This window comes from Hyperolius riggenbachi, chromosome 10 (assembly GCF_040937935.1).
Source record: "Hyperolius riggenbachi isolate aHypRig1 chromosome 10, aHypRig1.pri, whole genome shotgun sequence".
Lineage (NCBI taxonomy): Eukaryota > Metazoa > Chordata > Amphibia > Anura > Hyperoliidae > Hyperolius > Hyperolius riggenbachi.
Window position 1 is genome coordinate 171,931,079 of NC_090655.1, and position 22,245 is coordinate 171,953,323.

General features: G+C 49.7%; 1 protein-coding gene and 1 long non-coding RNA gene across 4 annotated transcripts in view; both read right to left on the bottom strand.

Annotated features, from left to right (window-relative positions):
• SLC43A3 (solute carrier family 43 member 3) overlaps nt 1–22,245 on the bottom strand; it is a 1,442,737-nt gene that overhangs the window by 48,293 nt on the left and 1,372,199 nt on the right. The window lies entirely within an intron of this gene.
• LOC137533946 (uncharacterized) lies at nt 1,293–12,492 on the bottom strand. The gene is made up of 3 exons (XR_011024258.1): nt 12,413–12,492; nt 12,215–12,316; nt 1,293–2,048 (listed from the first exon to the last, which is right to left on the bottom strand). It is a non-coding gene; the product is annotated as an uncharacterized lncRNA (long non-coding RNA).

Below are 22,245 nucleotides of genomic sequence, written 5' to 3' on the forward strand. Positions count from 1 at the left end.
CTCCTCCCCTCAACGTCATCTCTGACAGCTTCCTGTTTACGAGCTGGGAGAGACACGAGTGCAGCCATCATGCCCAGGAGCTTCATCAATGTGGAGGACTTCATTATGGCCGTCCAAGAGCGGCCAGAGCTGTATGATAAGAAGAATGACCTCTATAGTGACCTACAGCATGCCAGGAGGGTATGGGAGGAGATCACAAAACAATTTGTTCCTGAGTATGACAAGTTTCCAGTCAGGAAGCAGGCCAAGGAACGTAAGTGTGCCCCCTCATATCTGTGTGGTTTGAAATACATGTTTTTAAGTAATCTAAATGCCACTCTCTGCCCCCCCCCCTCCAGTGTCTCCTAAACTGCCACTCTCTAGCCCCCCACCGTCCCCTCCCCCCCCTCTCAATCTAGCCCACTCATTGTCTCAAAAATGCTCTGCCCCCCTGAAGTGTCTCCTAAACTGCCACTCTCTGCCCCCCACCGTCCCCTCCCCCCCCTCAATCTAGCCCACTCATTGTCTCAAAAATGCTCTGCCCCCCTGAAGTGTCTCCTAAACTGCCACTCTCTGCCCCCCACCGTCCCCTCCCCCCCCCTCAATCTAGCCCACTCATTGTCTCAAAAATGCTCTGCCCCCCTGAAGTGTCTCCTAAACTGCCTTCCCCAGTGCCACACATGTTGCAATTATAAGAACACTCATCTGTAAAAAGTTTAGAAAAAGTTTATTAAACAAAGAAAGATACAATTAAAAATTTACATATAAAATGTATAACTGAAAACAGCGTAATCATCCCCCCCCCCTCACCCCCCCACTAAAAAAAAAAAAAAAACAAGTACAGCAACAAAAATGTCCACTCAAAGAGGCACAATAATGTCTTGGTATGGGAAGTACCCCTCCGGCGACAAGAAGTACTGTGCCAACCGATCCCGATTCCTCTGGGCCTGAACCCTACCCCTTGTCGCATACCGGCGAATTTGGAGCAAGTAGTCCATGTCGGCATGCTGGAGATTGTACCCTTGCTCCTGTCGAACAAAGTTGTGGAGGATGCAAGCTGCTTTAACTACAGCTGTGGCATAGGCAGGGCTCAGCTGTAGTGGCAAGTGGAACATCCTCCACTTGTTCGACATGATGCCAAATGTACACTCCACCATCCTACGAGCCCTTGTCAACCGGTAGTTGAACACGCGTTGCTGGCGGCCGAGGCCTCTCATCCCATACGGCCGCATGACATGGTGTGACAAGGCAAAGGCCTCGTCGCCAACAAACACGTAGGGGTAGCTGGGCGATGTTCTTCCAGGCCATGGCTTGTCCCCGGGGATGTCCAGCCAGTCCTCATTCAGTAGTCCATGTAACCTGGAGCGCTGGAATATCCCCGAGTCACTTGAACCGCCGTAGGAGCCAACGTCGACGTAGACAAACTTGTAGTCTGCGTCGGCTACAGCAAGGAGTACCAAACTAAAGTACTTTTTATAATTAAAATACAGACTCCCGCTCCTCGCTGGCTTCTGTAGCCGCACATGTTTGCCGTCAATGGCTCCTAGGCAGTTCGGGAAGTTGCACCCAGGGCCGTGCCGAGGCATAGGCTGGAGAGGCTCCAGCCTCAGGGCGCAGTGTAAGAGGGGGCGCAGTGTAAGAGGGGGCGCAGAATTCATTCAGCTGTCATTCCTAATTGTGTTTGAAGCAGAAAGAAATAAGAAAAGGGGATACATGGCAGTGACTGCAAGCCAGATAACTACATTAAGGTGTTGGGGAGGTTGGGGGCCCTGTGGTGCCTCTTAGTCTAATAGCAATCAGTGTGTGATGGCTGGGGTGGCAGGGATGGAGGGGTGCACTTTGCTGTCTCAGCCTTGGGTGCTGGAGGACCTTGTCCCGGCTCTGGTTGCACCTATCCCAGAACAGTTCAGCAACCTCCATCCACTTTTTAGAGTCGGGAACCGGCATGTACTTCGACGAGCTTGCTCCAGATCACCCGGCTTGTCCTGTTCACGATGTTGGCGATGGTGCTTTTGCCCACTCTGAATGTTAGATGTACACTTGCATAGCTTTGTCCCGTCGCAAGGAACCTGAAATGAAATGACAACATATTGTTTGTTTGTTGTTTACACAGTTGAAAAAATGAAGACAAAATGGCGAAGTATACGGGACAGTTTTGTCAAGGAACTTAAGGTGGAGAAAGAAGAACAGAGGAGTGGAAGTGGTGCATCGAAAAGGACTCCATATTGCCACACTCGTCTTCTTTCATTCTTACGACCACTCGTACAAGCGCGAGGGTGAGTGAGTGACGTTTGCAACTTGAAATTGCTGTTATGTGTATGCTCTCCCACAACAGTATAATCTTTCTAATTCTTTCTTTTTTTTGTAAACACCGATGCGCCTCTACTTTTCACACATGTAACCATTGCTGTTTCTTTTCTACCCACAGTACTGAAGATTAGAGAGGTCGCGAACCTCCGATTTTCGGTTCGCGAACCGGGTTCGCGAACTTCCGCAGAAGGTTCGGTTCGCGGAAAAGTTCGCGAACCGCAATAGACTTCAATGGGGAGGCGAACTTTGAAAAATAGAAAAAATTATGCTGGCCACAAAAGTGATGGAAAAGATGTTTCAAGGGGTCTAACACCTAGAGGGGGGCATGGCGGAGTGGGATACATGCCAAAAGTCCCGGTGAAAAATCTGGATATTCCGCAAAGCAGCGTTTTAAGGGCAGAAATCACATTGAATGCTAAATTGCAGGCCTAACGTGCTTTCAAACATCTTGCATGTGTATACATCAAACAGGGAGTGTAATTAGAGTACTGCTTCACACTGACACACCAAACTCACTGTGTAACGCACCGCAAACAGCTGTTTGTGTAGTGACGGCCATGCTGGACTACTGCGCAACATGGCGTGATTGCTCTTCCTCACTCAGTGATGTCAGGTAATGTGTGACTTCCTTCTCAACTTTCCATGGCATTGTTAAAAAGCTTACGTTTTGTTTTTAATTTACATTTTCTACTTGCTGTGTACTTGTTCAGTACCGCTACAATGAGAATCCTGTGGAGGCGGGCAAGTCTGCCATTGTGACCCCGGGTAATGGCCGGGGAATGAGAGGTTTGAATCCGGTGTGGAGCCTGAGCAACGGCTACCACTACACATCCAAGGAGGGCAGCGGGCAGGCATGCACGCCCGCCCGCCCCGAGGTAGTGACCAAAAATAACAATACAGGAGGAGGACTTTCGAGGCCCTGCTGTGTATTTGAAATGAATGTACTTTAAATCCTTTAACGAGAACCAGTTATGGCGGGCAAAGATGACACCACATTCCTTTCACGAGAATCATATTGTAAGGCTTGGTGGTGTATTCTCCACAGTCAGCATGCAACGCATGAGCTGGCGTGGAGGAGGTACACACACTAGCACAAGGAAACAGGCTATCCCTAGTATAGTGGAGGGGAGGACTGACTCCAATAGGAGATTGTGGCGCACAGAGCCGGTGCAGATCTGACAGCCACAAACAATGCTTTCGTTATAACGTCTCAGCGCAAAGTAGCGCTGAGCGCACAAACCAGAACTGAGGAGATCAGGACAGGTAGACAGAATGAACACTTGCTTAACTAGCCACTACTTAGTGACAGCAAGCGTCCACAATAAAACAGACTGGGATGAGGTAGCCAATGCGTTTGCAGCAATGGCGTGCCTCACAAAGACAGGACAGGATAGTCAGGAAATAGCAGGATCAAGATAGATGAACGTAACACAGATAAATATACAATAAGTATGATTTCCTAGCGTATTACAATTACAGCTATCAATGAAACTATTTGTAACGTCTGACTAACATATGTATATATCGGCAATGAACCGATATATGACATAAGCAGGAACTCTGACTAGCACTGGAGCAATACAGGGAACAGGGCTCAGAAGGATTCGCTATCTCTTCGCAGAGATGAACGCAATCCACAAACGGTAACAGAACAGGATTCAGAAGGATTCGTTATCTCTTCGCAGAGATGAACGCAATCCACAAACAGTAACAGAACAGGATTCAGAAGGATTCGTTATCTCTTCGCAGAGATGAACGCAATCCACAAACAGAACCAGGAGCAGGGTAACTACCTCAGCACGGGTGGTCACGGTACGCGCAACCTACCAAAACGTGCTGGAGGGCTGACTAACTGCACACAGGATATAAACAGTTCGTGTACGTATACATCAGCGACACTGATGTATCAACGTAACACGAATACAAGGAAAATAATAAACGTGCTGGTATGCATATATATTGGCAATGAACCAATATATGATGCAAAGACCAGCAAAGTATCTTTAGAACAAGAAACACGATCGGGGGCTGAAGCGTCAGCAAGACTAGCTTAAACTGAAGCTATGAAAACCCAAGGAAACCCTGCAGGAAGCAGATCTTTATACTTAGGTCATCCAATGGGAGCAGACATGCAGATTCCCACACAGGTGAATGATAATCAGTCACAAGCTGACAGCAGGGAAAGACAGACAAAGCTATGCAGCTTGCATGGAAAGACATCAGAACTGCCTGAGCTGCAGCACTACTACTTCCAGCAACACCTGCTGCAGCAGCGATCATTACACATATGGAGGCGGGCAAGTCTGTCATTTGTGACCCCGGGTAATGGCCGGGGAATGAGGGATAGAATCCGGTGTGGAGCCTGAGAAACGGCTACCACTACACATCCAAGGAGGGCAGCAGGTAGGCATGCACGCCCGCCCCGAGGTAGTGACCAAAAATAACAATACAGGACTCAGGAGGACCTTTTGCGGCCCTAATTGAAATGAACTAACTTTAAATCCTTTAACGGGAATCCGTTATGGAGGGCAAGTCTGCCATTGTCACCGCGGGGAATGAAGGTTGGATTCCGGCCCGAAGTGGGAGCCTGCTGAGACCCATGCTGTAGCTGCCCTGACCGTGCTTTGCCGACCAGGCATCTGTGGTCAGATGGACCCTTGAGCCAGCGGAAGACAAACCAAGTCGAAAGCATTTGCCAAGAATGTTTTACGGAGGGCAAGTTTTTTTGCCATTTTTTTTAAATTTTTTGAAAATGATAGATGGTTGTATTTTTAAATTGTTTGAAAGTTTAGATGGTTGTATTTTTAAATTGTTTGAAAGTTTAGATGGTTGTATTTTTAAATTGTTTAAAAGTGTATCCATTCTTCCTCCCCCCAGCCACGAACAATACCATGGGAACGTGGAGCAGCAGAAGCCCCCTGTGACGGCTGCCACGGTTGTTCTCCGCTGCTTGTCTTTTGAGGGGTGCTTCTTTTCCTCAGGTGTTCTTGCCATAGCTGTTTGTGCCTTCTCTCCAGGTGCCTTCGTAAAGCACTTGTCCCTACGTGACAGTTGGCCTTTCCACGGCTCAATTTTTGCTGGCAGAGACAACAGATGGCTTTGCTCCGATCTGAGACACACACGTGAAAAAATTTCCAAACCGCTGAGCCCCCCTGGGGTGATGGCGCTACGGTGGCATCAGCAGCAGCTGACGTTGAAGGGCATGTGTGCTCCCTGGCCATAGCTGGCGATACATGGCACCGGACACTGCCCCAGCTGTTTCTGAGAACGAGCTCCCTCTGCTTCTATCATGAAGTTGTCTCCTCCTACTCCTCTCCGACTCCTCCTCTGAACTGTCCCCCTGGTCATCTCCTCTACCGGGAACATATGTGGTATCCGTATAATCGTCATCATAATCCTCCTGGCCAGCTGCGCTTTCCTCAGACACCTCCTCAAGTGCACCAACTTCAGGTGGTCCACCATCATCCCCATCCACACACGTTACGTCCATACTATCGCCACCTAACTCAGACGTATGAGGTGGTGTACCTGCGCCTTCTTGTTGTTGTTGCAGTAGTGGCTGGAAATCAGTGATTTCACCACCACCACCAAATAACTCCTGCGAAGTGTCAAATGCAGCGGATGTGGTGCTTGTTGTAGCGCTGGTGGCTGCGGGAGATGAGGTGTTCTGTGTTAAATACTCAATCACCTCCTCACGATTTTGGGAAGTGATGGCACGTGCCTTCTTCTGAGCACTGTATTTTGGGGCAGGTCCACACGAAATCACAGCAACACCACCTCGCACAGCCACAGACCTGCCGGTGCCTGGTGGCCTTCCTCTGGGTCTGCCTCTACCTCTTCCTCTACCTGGTTTGTCCATTTTGTCCATCTTGGGGGTATGCTAGCTATATGCAGTGAGGTGGGTTCTCACTCAACACAACAGGTAGTTAGATGCAGTGAGGTGGCCAGGTGGGTTCACACTTAACACAACAGGTAGTTAGATGCAGTGAGCTGGGTTCACTCAACACAAGGCTAGGTATATGCAGTGATGAGGTGGGTTAAGTAAACACAACAGGTACTGGGTAGTTAGATGCAGTGAGCTGGGTTCACTCAACAGTAAAGGTACTTAAGATGCAGTGAGGTGGGTTCTCGCTCAACACAACAGGTAGTTAGATGCAGTGAGGTGGCCAGGTGGGTTCACACTCAACACAACAGGTAGTTAGATGCAGTGAGCTGGGTTCACTCAACAGTAAAGGTACTTAAGATGCAGTGAGCTGGGTTCACTCAACACAACGCTAGGTATATGCAGTGATGATGTGGGTTAAGTAAACACAACAGGTACTGGGTAGTTAGATGCAGTGAGCTGGGTTCACTGAACAGTATACAGTAAAGGTACTTAAGATGCAGTGAGGTGGGTTCTCACTCAACACAACAGGTAGTTAGACTTAGATGCAGTGAGCTGGGTTCACTCAACACAAAGCTAGGTATATGCAGTGATGAGGTGGGTTAAGTAAACACAACAGGTACTGGGGTATATGCAGTACTGGGTAGTACAATGTGCAGCTCCCTGTCACACACACAGGCAGTCAGTCACTGAATGTGCTGGGCTGCTGGCAGTGGCACACACACTATCAATTAGCAAGGCTGTGCATGCAACAAAAGTGTCAGAAAAAAAAAAATGTACAGGTAGAGCTCTGAAAAGAGCTGTTGCTGGGTGCTTTAAAAGCAATATTAATCAGTCAGGAACAAGCAAAACAGCCTAGAACCTAACTAATCTGTCCCTAAGAGAAAAAGTCTGCAGCAGCTGTCCCTTTCCTCTCTCTAGCAGGCACACGAGTGACTGTAATGGCCGCCGGAGGCTGCCTTATATAAGGGGGGGTGGGGCTCCAGGGCTTACTGTAGCCTGAATGGCTACAATGTGCCTGCTGACTGTGATGCAGAGGGTCAAAGTTGACCCTCATAGTGCATTATGGGGCGAATCGAACTTCCGGAAAAGTTCGCCTGGCGCAGGCGAACGCGAACCCCCAATGTTCGCCTGGAACCGTTCGCCGGCGAACCGTTCGGTACACCTCTACTGAAGATAATTTTTATGCACTCATGGATGATTCTAATGAAGCACCTGCCGCGACAAATAGGGATTCATCCCCTGAACATTCCTTTGAAGACTTGACAACCATCAACGTGGATGACATAGCAGAGGATGATTCTATGACATCTGAGTCACCAACCCCTTCCACATCTACTCCACGGCCAGACGCACAACCTGCCACCGACAAAGCAAATGCTGAAACCACTCGTTCAGAAGCCAGACGACCAGCTGCTCGCCCTACAAGTGCTCGTGGACAGAGCAGAACAGCTAATGTTTAGATGGCTGGAGCTGCTTCAAGTTTGGTGGGAATGATGCGCAATCAAGAAAGTATGGTTTCACGAAGACTACAGGATACAAGTTCTGGTCTATCACAACAATATTTGCAACACATAGAAATGCTAAAAAAACAATTAGATGAATCCAACCAAGTACTCCAAAAGGAAAGGCAGATGTTTCAGGAGCATTTGGGGCTAATTGGACCATGCCTGGTGGGTTTTTTTTCGCCTTCCTCTGGATCAACAGGGGTATGTGGGGGGCGGGCTGGAGTTGTACTTTGTACTGGTTGAACTCGATGGACGTATGTCTTTTTTCAGCCAAAATAACTATGTAACTATGTAAGATTCAATCTCTACACGTGCAGCATCGCCACGAGATTGACCGGATAATGCAACACCAGAACAGCCAATTGTACTACTCGGTGATGTCACTTTTGCCTTTAATGGAACAAGTGCCACGACATTGTTTAATACAGTGCCAGTGTAGTTTGCTTGAGTATCAAAAGTCATTTTGAATTCTCACCTGCACCAAGTAGGCCACCTAGCGCATGGCAACCTTCTCACACTCAGCCATACCAGGGTCCATCTCCCTCTCAGTCATACCAGAGTTATCAGCAAGGCCCTTCCTTCCCTCCCTCTCAAACAGATGAACGTCCCGTTTATACTCAGCTAGGTGGCGGCATGCAACCCAGCCCCCCTAATACGTCTTCCCAGCAAATAGGTGGAAACTACTCTTTTTTCCCTGAACAAGATCCTAAAAAGTAGGATTTGCTGCTCATGGCCAATGTCCCACACCCCCTGGGTCACTAGATTTGCTACCTGCCTTTGAAGGCCTTGAGATCAACACATGCCCAACGTAGCTTTCCATCAACACGACCAGGGCCGGCCCGCCCATGAGGCGGGGTGAGGCGGGTTCCTCAGGCGGCAGGAAGTGGAGGGGCGGCACCAGGCATTAAGAGGTAGTGCCTGCGCCTGGTTTTTGCCGCCTTTCTGGAGAGACTGGACTGGTCACTCACTGGAGTGTGCTACCTAACCTACCGGCTACCGCCGCCGCCCGCTTGGCCGCCCAGGGACGGCGCTTGCAGTAAGGCAAAGGGGGCAACTGCCCCCCCCCCTAGGCCCCTGGCAGCCAAATGTCCGCGCAGCCTACTGCCCTGGCCCTGTGTCCGACTCCCACCAGGGTGAGCTGGTCTGCCTGCCTGGGTGCGGGTGTGTGGGGTGGCTGACTGTCTGTGTCTGTGTGCGGCGGCCGTGACGTCACCTGGCGGAGGGAGAGTCGGAGGGAGTGAATCGAATGATTCAAATCATATACAAGACAAGAGACAAGACAAATAACATTTATATTGCACTTTTCTCCTTGCGGACTCAAAGCGCCAGAGCAGAGCAGCAGCCACTAGGGCGCGCTCTATTGGCAGTAGCAGTGTAAGAGAGACTTGCCAAAGGTCTCCTACTGAAATAGTGCTGGCTTACTGAACAGGCAGAGCCGAGATTCGAACCCTGGTCTCCTGCGTCAGAGGCAGAGCCCTTAACCATTACACCATCAGCCACCTCCTCCTCAGCTCCTCCAAGCGCCGCGGTTCGGTTCCAGCATCTGTCTCCTCCAAGCGGTTCGGTTCCAGTGTCTAGTCTGGAACCGAATCGCTTGGAAGAGACAGACGCTGGAAGAACCGAACCACTTCGGTTCCAGCGTTGTCTGAGTCTTCTTCCAACTCCTCTCGGCTCATCTCCAGTGGTTTGGCTCCTGACTCTGCCTCCACGCAGCGTCACCGATGTAGCTGCGCAGCGCTCCCAGGATCCTTGAGGAGACTGACGTCCTCCTGGTCACATGCTGCGGCGGGCCTGGAGGTAGTAACGTGCGCCTGACCCGGAGCCTGCCTCTGCCTGACACACTGACAGCTAATGGTAAGAGAAGACATCAGTGTGACAGGCAAATAGATGGATGTCATTATTTGGAGGGGGAGGGGTCTTAGGGCGAGGTTGGGGCAGGCTGCCTTTATGTTTTTGGGGGAGATGCTGCCTGGCAGCAGCTGCCACCCATATGTCTGGGGGGAACCTAGCTGGAGAAGAGGGGGGCCACCCATATGTGTTTGGGGAGATGATGGCTGCCAGTGCCACGGTGCCACCCATGTTTGGGGGGGAAGAGGGGGCACCAATATGTTTGGGGCATGCTGGCTGCCACACATGTTTGGGGGGAAGAGGGGGGCTACCCATATGTTTGGGGCATCATGCTGGCTGCCACCCATATGTTTGGAGAGAAGAGGGGGGTCCCCCATATGTTTGGGGCATGCTGGCTACCACCCATATGTTTGGGGAGAAGAGGGGGGCCACCCATATGTTTGGGGCATTTTGGCTGCCACCCATATGTTTGGGGAGAAGAGGGGGGGCACCTATATGTTTGGGGCATGCTGGCTGCCACACATATGTCTGGGGGTAAGAGGGGGGCACCCATATAATGTCAGTGTCATCTAGGCGGCCCCTTGGTTTTTTTTGCCCCAGGGCCCCATTTCACCTAGAACTGGCCCTGTGGCCACCTCAAGTGCTGCAGTGAAGTCTCCCTGCCTGGCAGTGGCAGCACGCAGCACACCGAATTGGTGAGTGACCCTGGCCTGTGTGCACAATGACCCGGCGCCAGCCCTGCCACTTGCGTGACGTGCCGCCCACGCCCACCCACCATGCCGGACTTCCGAGTCTGAGGCGAGCTCTGCCGCTTACTAGGCCTCTGTGAGGCTGTCCTGGCTGCACCGCTGCGCTGCCTCCGCCTGCAGAATCCGGGACGGAAGTGACTGGAGGAGTCACGCTGCCTGCCGCCCGCTGTCCACCATGATATTCATGGTCACTGAGTGCTGCCGTAACCGTGACAATGATGAGCCCGCCGTTGCCCCCCGGCTTTGCCCGGCAGCGAGAGATGGAGGAGCAAGCTCGCTGCCCTCTGCCCGCCGGCACAAGATGGATGCTGGCTCGTGCCCGATGCCTGGCCTGCCCTCCGCCATCGTCGTCGCCGGACCCCACCATCCCCGGTGAGTCACTTTGCTGCGGCTGCTGCCCCAGGCTCTGGCTCTTCACGGTCGGGTCGGATTCCTTTTTTGTATTTTAATGTTATGTATGTAATGTAGTCAGACTGACTGGTGGAGGTGGTATATTTATTTGGAATGTGGTAGTGGTATGCAGGCCCAGTGCTGCATATACAGGCTGGGGTCCTGCATTGCAGGGCGGTATATATATATATATATAATCCTGTTGCTGGTAGTGTGGTATTGGTATGCAGGCCCAGCCCTGCATATACAGGCTGGGGCCCTGCATTGCAGGGGGGTATATATAACATCCTGTTGGCGTTGCTGGTAGTGTGGTATTGGTGTGCAGGCCCAGCCCTGCATATACAGGCTGGGGCACTGCATTGCAGGGGGGTATATATCATGTTGCTGGTAGTGTGGTATTGGTATATGCAGGCCCTGCATATACAGGCTGGGGCCCTGCATTGCAGGGGGTATATATCATCCTGTTGCTGTTATTTATTTTCTCTGTCTTATTGACTCATTGATTGACTGTGTGCTATAAGGGGGTTGGGTCTGGGACATGCAGGAGGGTGGCAGCCACTTTGCAGACAAGTTCACAACAGCACCATACAACCTAGGCCTAGCTATATTGCCAGTGCAATGACTGACTGAAGCCCTAGTGGCTTGGGCCTAAGGTAAGGCGGTAGAAAGCATGGGCTGTGTGCTGTGCTCCAAGTATTCACATCTCTCTCATGCTTGCTGAATACACACGGTGCGTTCCCGCACTTTATTTCCCGCTCGATTCCCGTCAATTCGTTTTTTTCCAACATGTCTGATTTGCATTTCGATGGATCGTTAGGTCGATTTGCATGTAAAGTATGCCAAATCGACCTAACGATCCATGGAAATGCGAATCGGACATGTTGGAAATAAACTAATCGACCGAAGCGGTCTTCTTTAATTCTTTAGGACGGGGGGCGGGGTGGTGGCCGGGGTGGGGGGGGGGGCCGCCTTCACAATCTTTGCCTCAGGCAGCAGAAAGTCCAGGACCGGCCCTGAACACGACAAAGGGATGATGATGATCCTAGGCCTTCAATGGCAGGTAGCTCAATCTACTGAGGCAGGCAGTGTGTGGGATCCACCTTGTGAGCAACATTGTTTACATTTTATAGAAATGTTAAGATGTGTTCTAGGTACTGCACTTAAAATTACTTTGCACTATAGAGGTTTGCTGCTCATGGCCAATGTCCCACACCCCCTGGGTCAATAGAGCTAATCTTTCTCCCTGAACAGCAGATAGCAAAGACAATTGTCTATTGTCCAAGCTGGGCTGACCCCGGTAATGTGCAAGACATGTGTTCTGGGGGGAAGGGGAAAACAAAGACACAAAATGTAAAGACTTGAATGCCTGAACAGCAAGTACATTTTCTAAACATGTCTCTTCCAGGTTGGAAGGAGAACTTTATAACCTACTATGTTGGTAGTTTTTCAATAAAAACTACAAAAAATAAAGCTTTTGTTTGTTTACAAAATTGTCTCCTCATCAATACAAAATGAAAAGTGGTATAGGTAAAGCAGACATTACATACCGCAAGGTGATCAGAAGTTGTTCCTCTGGGGTGATGGACTTCCGCAACCTGGTGTCTTTCTTCTGAAGATGGGGCCTCAACATCTCCAGAAGTTTATCAAAGCTTCAGAAAGGAAGGGATATCACCATTAGCAATGTGACAAATATGGGAACAGGACAAGGTAAAGTATAGGTAAAATTGGTAATCAAGTGTACTTACACACTCACAGACATCCGGCAGTAGTTGAAGAACTTTGGTGGGTGTCGTCTGAGGTCTCTGTAGAGCTGAGAGAACTGCCCTTTACTCTCCCTCTCTTGTAACAGGGGATGCACCCACCACCGTCTCCGACTTGACTCCAGGAGGTTTCCGGCATAGTACAGCAGGACACCCAGCCAGGCTAGGTTAAGCCAGTACATAAAGACAATGGGGTCCATGGCCTTGGCTGGGCAGCAGTGCTGGAGTGGCTGGAGTGCTCTCCTGCTGGAATGTGCTGAAAACAGGTGTTTCACACAATAGACATCAAAGCCACTCCCAAAACACTCCCCTGTACATTAAAAATATCCTTACATGGTGCTAATCTACTTTCTTTACAGAATAACCACTCCCACTTCCCGGCTATTGTTCCAAATCCACTCCCACAGCCACCTCAACTACATTCCCCATGCTCAAAAAAGGTTAATTAACCTTTTTTGGAAAACATTAACCACACCCATGTCCTGCCCACTGAATTGACCACACCCATGTCCTGCCCATTGAATTACCATTCAAATTGATTGATTATTGTCCCAAAAACTCCTCCCTTTTGGCCTAAATTCCATTGAAAAGCATAGAAACGTTTTCTGTCCGTTTTTTGGGGTTAAAAACGGACCGGAAACGGATGCAAAAAAACGGATGCACTTTTTGGTAAAACGGATCAGTTTGCGGTCCGCGGGAGTTCCCCTGAGCACGGATTGCAGCATCCGTCCTGCAACTGGGTCTAGTGTGGACCCACTCTAAATGATAACACAGCAATGACACAGTATCCCTAAGCTTGGGTGTGAGGTCCTTGGTCACAACACCCTGGAACTGGTCTAACATATAACACAAACGTAATCTGGCTAAGTGTGAATTCCCAGGTCCTCCTGGTTCTAACACTGTGGGATCTGACTGGTCTGAGTGCTCACACGTTAGTATTCGCAACGGCAGACAACCAGCAACTGACAGGCAAGAGATATATAGTGCAGCGCTCCTCAGCGCCGCCCAGCCCCACTCAGCCAATCACCCACTGCGCTGAGATCAGCTGATCGTCCTGATTAGCTGATCCCCCTCCTATTGGCGTAAAGGTCCTGCCTCCTCGCGTGCGCTCTCCATCTGTGTGCACTAGTAGGCTCAGACAAACCAGACACATGCTGCTGTGCGGAAACCGCCGGTCTGAACGCGGAGACAGCCGCCCCGCTGCCAGACCGCACGGCGGTGTCTCCGCAATCCATTACAGTACCCCTCCCCTGAGGAGTGGACTCCGGACACTTCCCACCAGGCTTCCCAGGATGTGAGTCATGAAATTATTTCTTTAATTCCTCCGCATGCATGCGACAATCTGGCACCCAAGTTCTTTCCTCCACACCATATCCTTTCCAGTGGACCAGATACTGTACGGAATACTGCACTAAGCGAGAGTCTAGAATCTTTTCAATCTCATATTCTGGTTGGTCATCAACCAACACAGGGGGGGGGGGGGAGAGGAATCCACGTGCACTGCTGGCTTCAATAGAGACACATGGAATTATCTCACACCTCTCATACTGGCTGGGAGATCAGTCGCGTAAGTGACATTATTAATTTTCTTGGACACTGGGAACGGTCCTATAAATCTAGGACCCAGTTTGGGTGACAGCTGCTTCATGCCGAGTGGATACCCACATCAAATCTCCTGGAGAGAACTTCCACTCTACGGACCGCCTTTTATCTGCCTGTTTTTTCTGGGTTTGAAAAGCTTTTCCCAGGTTCCTCTTAACCATTCCCCAAATCTCCTTTAAAGCTCTCTGCCAATCCTCCAGAGCCAGGAACGGTGTAGATGCCACCGGCAATGGAGCAAACTTAGGTGATCTTCCCGAGACTACCTGGAATGGGGAAAATCCTGAAGAGGAGCTTTTCAGGTTGTTGTGCGCAAATTCTGCGAACTGCAAAAATTTTACCCAATCGGATTGCGCATCTGCAACATAACATCTGAGAAACTGTTCCAGGGATTGGTTAACTCTCTCGGTCTGGCCATTGGTCTGTGGGTGGTAGCCTGATGAGAATGCAAGGTCCATATCCAGCTGATGGCAAAAGGCTTTTCAAAACTTAGAAACAAATTGGACTCCCCGATCTGACACTATATTTTCCGGAATGCCATGCAGCCGGAAAATGTGCTGGATGAAGAGATCAGCCAATTCCTGGGCCGAGGGGAATCCTTTCAAAGGAACAAAATGAGCCATCTTACTGAATCTGTCCACTACCACCCAAATGACCGTCTTGCCCTCAGACCTGGGGAGTTCACCCTCAAAATCCATGGACACATGGGTCCATGGTTCACTTGGGACTTGCAAGGGTTGTAAGGTACCAACAGGGGCCTGATGAGAGGGTTTACTCCTAGCACACACTGCACACTCTCTTACAAACTCCTTACAATCTGTTCCCAATGTAGGCCACCAAGCACATCTGGCCAGTACATTCTGAGTTCTGCTGGCCCCGGGATGACCAGCATTCTTATGGGAATGAAACAGTTCCAGGAGTTGTAGATGGAAAGGCAGTGGCAAAAACATGACCCCATCAGGCTTCCCCTCTGGAACATCCTGTTGGTAAGGACTCAGAGTGACTGTCCAATCCTTCCAGGTCTCAGTGGCTGCCAGAACTACCTTCTGAGGTAGAATGGTCTCAGGGGCTGAGGGCTGTACTGTCTCGGGCTCGAAACACCTGGACAAGGCGTTGGCCTTGATGTTTTTACTACCAGGGGTATACAAAATTACAAATCTGAATCTTGCAAACAACAGGGACCACCGAGCCTGACGGGGGCTAAGTCTCTTGGCACCCTCTATGTACTCCAAATTCTTATGATCTGTATAAACTGTGATAGTGTGTTCTGCACCTTCTAGCCAGTGTCGCCATTCCTCAAAAGCTAATTTGATGGCTAAAAGCTCCCGATTGCCTATGTCGTAGTTTTTCTCTGCGAGTGAAAACCTACGAGAAAAGTAGGCACATGGGTGGAGTTTGCCCTGCAAGCCTGATCTCTGAGACAATACAGCTCCCACCCCCACCTGCTGCTGACCAGTGGTGAGTATCAGCCCCTTTCTTGCTGAGACTAGTGAGGGGCGAGACTATTGTAGAGTACCCCTTTATGAACCTCCTGTAGTAGTTGGCAAAACCCAGAAATCTCTGGCGTGCCTTCAGTCCTACAGGCTGAGGCCACTCCAGGACAGCAGAAACCTTCCCTGGATCCATAGAGAGGCCAGATGTAGAGATAATGTACCCCAAGAAGGCAACCGAGATCACTTCGAAGAGGCATTTCTCCAGTTTGGCATAAAGCAGATTCTGTCTTAAGTTCTCTAGAACAAACTTAACATGCTTGCGGTGTTCCAAGAGATTGGATGAAAAGATCAGTATATCGTCCAGATAGACCAAGACGAACTCCCCCAACACCTCCCTGAATACCTCATTAATCAACTCCTGGAAGATGGCCGGAGCGTTACACAACCAGAAGGGCATCACCAGATACTCGTAATGCCCTTCGGGAGTGTTAAAGGCCGTCTTCCATTCGTCACCATCCCTAATACGAACTAGGTTGTAAGCACCTCTCAGATCTAGCTTTGAGAAAATCTTGGCGTTGGTAACCTGAGTGAATAAATCATCAATCAAGGGTAAAGGATAACGATTTTTTCACTGTGATCTTGTTTAAGCCTCGATAATCAATGCAGGGACGAAGGCCTACATCTTTTTTTTTTTTTTTTTTTTACAAAAAAGAATCCTGCCCCTGCTGGTGAACGAAAGGGACAGATGAACCCCTTAGCCAAGTTTTCTCCGCTGTATTCCTTCATAGCTAGTTTCTCAGGCCCAGACAGATTATAGAGGTGACCCCTGGGAGGCATACAGCCAAATCTCAAATCGATGGGACAGTCGAAGGTACGGTGGGGGGGGAAGTTTATCTGCCGATTTGGGACAGAACACGTCAGCAAATTCTGCGTATTGTTTTGGCACACCTTTAATCTGAATCTTGGTGTTACCCATGGTTACTTTCGCTAAACAATGATGATAACAATGGGTAGACCAGCTCGTTAGCTGACCTGAAACCCAATCTATCTGAGGGGAGTGAAGTTGTAACCATGGCATGCCAAGAATGATGGTGGAGGTTGCCATACGCAGGACCAGAAATTGCAGATTCTCCTTATGTAGCACCCCAACACAGAACCTCAAATTCGGGGTTCGAGACAGAGGATGTCTACTTTGCAGAGGAGAGTCATCTACAGCAGTGACCAAAACCTGTTGGTCTAATGGGAGTATAGGAATTCCCAAATTTTTTGCAAACTAGTAATCTATAAAGTTAGCTGCTGAACCAGAGTCTACGAAAACTTCAGTGGTAACATTCTGGCCCTCCCATGTGACAGAACAGGGAAGGAGCAAACAATTGTTGTTTAGAGGTAAAGACTGCGCGCCTAGGGTATTACCTCTGACTACACCTAGGCGGCATCGTTTCCCCAACTTCTTGGGACAATTCTGCACCTTATGACCCTCCTCTGCACAGTATAAACAGAGCTGTTCTGTTTTCCTGCGATTCCTCTCCACCCGTGTCAATTTGGACTGTCCAATTTGCATTGGCTCTGGCGGAGGAGAGACGGGTGGAGGAGAGGCGTAGGAGACATATCTTACAGTGTTCTTGTAACGATTGGTGTCAGCAACCAGAGAGAGAATATGATTCTTGGCGATCTGCAGTATCCCCAAGAATACAGATATACCTGATTATTGAGGATCTGCAGAATCGTCAATAATCAAATATGTCTAACCTCTAGACACCTGAGTGTGTGAGTATTTTGGTAACAGTAATCTTTGGACCACCGGAGTAGCAGGTGGTGCAATAAGTAGAGAAGACTCTACTGCAGTCAAGGACACCTGGAGAGGGAGTCCCTGACTGATAAGGAGCCGTGTCCCCTCTGTAGAGCAGGGGACCCCTGCGGGAAGGCTGGACACCCTGAGGGGGGGGGTGACAGCCAGAAGGTCAGACAGGCCGGGTCGGCAACAGTATATCAGATATGCAAGGTACCAAATCAGAGATCAGAAGAATAGTCAGAAAAGCTACAGGTCATAACAGATATCAGAACAAGGCCTAGTCTGAGGTGTGAGGTCCGTGATCTCAACACCCTGGAACTATGCTAGAGAATAACACAGATGATATGCAGTATCCCTAGTCTGGGCTGGGAGGGCCGTGATCTCAACACCCTGGAACTATGCTAGAGAATAACACATATGATATACAGTATTCCTAGTCTGGGGTGTGAGGGCCGTGATCTCAACACCCTGGAACTATGCTAGAGAATAACACAGATGATATATAGTAACTGACTTAGGGCCTGATTCACAAAGCGGTGATAACTCAGTTATCACGCCTAAAAGACTTTAGGCGTGATAGGCTTTGCACCACTGAGTTAGCACCGTTTTGTGCTCTTTATCGCGCGCAAAGTCCCGCGCGCAATCGCGCAACTTTGCGTGCAGCGCCCATAGGGTTTAATGGGTGCATCGCGCGCACTGCACCGTGCGCCGCGCGATTGCGCGCGCAAAACTTTGCGCGAGTTTCATTTTATCACGCCTAAACTGAGTTTAGGCGTGATAAAGGGATTTTCACAGGCGTGCAAACACTTTGCACCGCTTTGTGAATCAGGCCCTAAGTGTGGATTCCCAGGTCCTCCTGGTTCCACCACACTGAAAAATCTGAGTAAGGTCTGAGTGCTAACACATAGGCATTCGCAACGCCAGACAACCAGCAACTGAACAGCAGGAGATATATATAGTAAAGCGCTCCCCAGCGCCGCCCAGCTCCCATCAACCAATCACTGACTGAGCAGGAATCAGCTGACCGCCCTGATCAGCTGATCTTCCTCCTATTGGTATAAAGAGCCTGACTTGCAGCACGCGTGCGCGTAGCTCTCCATCTGTTTGCACTACTAGGTCCAGACAACCAGACACATGTTGCTACGGGGAAACCACCGCACTGGACGCGGAATCTGTCGCCTTACCGTCAGTACATGCGGCGGCCCCCACATCATTCTTCCCATGTTCCCTACCAGTTCCAGACAACCCAGACGCATGCTGACGCGGACAAACCGCCGCATCAGACGCGGAATCAGCCGCCTTACTGGCAGAACACGCGGCGGCTTTTCCGCTATTCATCACAGTACCCCCCCCCCCCTTCCCGAGGAGTGGAGTCCGGACACTTTCCACCAGGCTTTCCAGGATGTAAATCATGGAACTCTTTCTTCAAATCCTCCGCATGCATGCGGCAATCTGGCACCCAAGATCTCTCCTCTATGCCTTACTCTTTCCAGTGGACCAGATACTGCACGGAATTCTGCACAAGGCGAGAATCCAGAATCTTTTCAATCTCATACTCTGGTTGGTCATCCACCAACACAGGGGCGGGGGGGGGGGGGGAAGAGGAGTCCACCTGTACAGCTGGTTTCAAGAGGGACACATGGAACGATCTCACACCTTTCATGCTGGCTGGGAGATCAACAGCATATGTGATATTATTAATCTTCTTGGCCATTGGAAATGGTCCTATAAATTTAGGGCCTAGCTTGGGTGACAATTGTTTCAAGGCCAAATGACGAGTGGACACCCACACCAGATCTCCAGGGGAGAATCTCCACTCTACAGACCGATGTTTATCTGCCTGCTTCTTCTGGGTTTGGAAAGCTTTCCCTAGGTTCCTCTTAACCATTCCCCAAATCTCTTTCAAGGCCCTCTGCCAGTCTTCCAGAGCTGGAAAAGAAGTTCATGCGACTGGCAAAGGAGCAAACTTAGGTGATCTACCGGACACCACTTGAAAAGGGGAATACCCAGAAGAAGAGCTCTTCAGATTGTTGTGCGCAAACTCTGCAAACGGCAAAAACTTTACCCAATCAGTTTGTGCATCAGCAACATAGCACCTGAGAAATTGTTCCAGAGATTGGTTAACTCTCTCGGTCTGGCCGTTGGTCTGAGGGTGGTAGCCTGATGAGAATGTGAGCTCCATGTCCAATCGACAAAGTTCGCCATCTTACTGAAACGATCTACTACCACCCAAATGACCGACTTGCCTTCAGACCGAGGGAGTTCACCCACAAAATCCATGGAAATATGAGTCCAAGGTTCATTGGGGACTGGCAAGGACTGTAACGTGCCCACGGGGGCCTGACGAGAGGGTTTACTCCTCGCACAGATCGTGCACTCCCTTACAAATTCCTTACAATCAGACGCTAAACTAGGCCACCAGACACATCTAGCCAGAAGATCCTGAGTTCTGGTGGCTCCAGGATGACCGGCATTCTTGTGAGAGTGAAAAAACTGCAGAATTTGTAACCGAAAGGGCAGTGGCACAAACATGACCCCCTCTGGCTTCCCCTCTGGAACATCCTGTTGATAGGGACTCAAAGTGGCTGACCAATCTCTCCAAGTCTGAGTGGCTGCCAGAACTACCTTTGGAGGCAGGATAGTCTCAGAAGCAGCAGGCTGCACTGACTCGGGCTCAAAACACCTAGAGAGCGCATCAGCCTTGATATTCTTATTTCCGGGAATATACGTGATTATAAATCTAAATCTAGCAAAAAACAGGGTCCACCTGGCCTGGTGAGGGCTAAGTCTCTTAGCCCCCTCGATATACTCCAAATTCTTGTGGTCTGTGTAAACCGTGATAACATGTTCTGCACCCTCCAGCCAGTGTCGCCATTCCTCAAAAGCTAATTTGATGGCTAGGAGCTCCTGGTTGCCGATGTCATAATTTTTCTCGGCAGGTGAAAATCTGCGAGAAAAGTAAGCGCATGGATGCAGCTTGCCCTGCAATTCTGACCTCTGTGGCAATACCGCTCCCACCCCCACCTCTGAGGCATCAACCTCCACAATGAAAGGGAAGGCGACGTCAACATGCCTCAGTATTGGGACAGAACAGAACAGCTTCTTTGAAGTCGAGAAGGCCGTATAAGCCTCAGGTGACCAATGATGAGTATCAGCCCCTTTCTTGGTGAGACTGGTGAGGGGAGAGATGATGGTAGAGTACCCCTTAATAAATCTTCTGTAGTAATTGGCAAACCCCAGGAACCTCTGGAGTGCCTTCAGCCCCACGGGCTGAGGCCAGTCCAGGACAGCAGAAACCTTCCCTGGGTCCATTGAGAGACCAGAAGTGGAGATGATGTAACCTAAAAAGGCTACCGACTCTACCTCGAAGAGGCATTTCTCTAGTTTGGCATACAGCTGATTCTGTCGCAACCTCTCCAATACCCATCTGACATGCTTGCGATGTTCTGAGAGGTTGGACGAAAAGATTAGTATATCTTCCAAGTAAACCAGAACAAACTTCCCCAACACTTCTCTGAACACCTCATTAATCAACTCCTGGAAGACGGCTGACGCATTGCACAACCCGAAGGGCATCTCCAGGTATAAGTAATGCCCATCGGGTGTGTTAAAGGCCGTCTTCCATTCGTCGCCATCTCTGATGCGGACCAGATTGTATGCACCCCTGAGATCTAGCTTAGAAAAAATCTTGGCGTTGGTCACCTGTGTGAATAAATCGTCAATCCATGGTAAAGGGTAGCGATTTTTCACAGTGATCTTATTCAGTCCTCTGTAATCAATACAGGGGCGGAGACCTCCGTTTTTTTTCTTCACGAAAAAAAACCCTGCCCCTGCTGGTGACCGAGAGGGACGTATGAACCCTTTTCGCCAAGTTTTCCCTGATGTATTCCTGCATCGCTAGTTTCTCCAGCCCAGATAGGTTATAAAGATGACCTCTGGGCGGCATACAACCAGATCTCAGATCGATAGGACAATCAAAGGCACGGTGAGGGGGAAGTTTGCCTGCTGACTTTGGGCAAAAGACATCAGCAAATTCTGCGTACTGTCTTGGTACACCTTCGACCTGAATGTTGGTATTACCCAGGGTTACTTTCGCTAAACAATGATGATCACAGTGGGACGACCAGCTCGTTAGCTGACCCGTAACTCAGTCTATCTGAGGTGAGTGGATTTGTAACCAGGATGACGGTAGAGGTTGCCATATGCAAGACCAGAAATTGCAGACTCTCCCCATGTAAGACCCCCACCTTGAGATGCACATTAGGAGTCTGGGACAAGGGGCGTTTACTCTGCAGAGGAGAGTCATCTACCGCAGTGACCAAGATTGGCTGATTCAAGGGAAGCATGGGTATACCCAATCTTTTTGCAAACTCATAGTCGATAAAGTTAGCTGCTGACCCAGAATCAATAAAGGCTTCCGTAGAAGCAGTCTGACCCTCCCACGTGACCGAACAAGGGAGTAACAGACGATCAATATGTAGAGGTAAAGACTGCGCGCCTAGGGTATTACCTCTGACTACACCTAGGCAGCAGCGTTTCCCGACTTCTTGGGGAAACGTTTTCCGCACTACATGACCCTCCTCTGCACAGCATAGACAAAGCTGCTCAGTTTTCCTATGATTCCTCTCTGAACGAGTTAATTTGCAGTGACCAATTTGCATTGGCTCACGTGGCGGTGAGGCGGGTGGAGAAGTGGCATAAGAGACATATCTAATCTTGTCTTTACCATGGGTTTGCTTTTGGTATCGTAACCGGCGATCCACAAGTACTGTCAGGGAGATTGCTTCCTCAATTGTTTTAGGTTCAGGGTATCCCAACATTAACCCGGAGACTGCGTCTGATAACCCTGATAAGAAACAATCTAACAATGCAAAAGCCCCCCACCTGGCCGATACCGACCACTTTCTGAACTCTGTTGCATAAACCTCCACAGGATCCTTGCCTTGGCGCAAGGTTTTCAACTTCAACTTCTGCGGTAGGGGAAATGTCTGGAT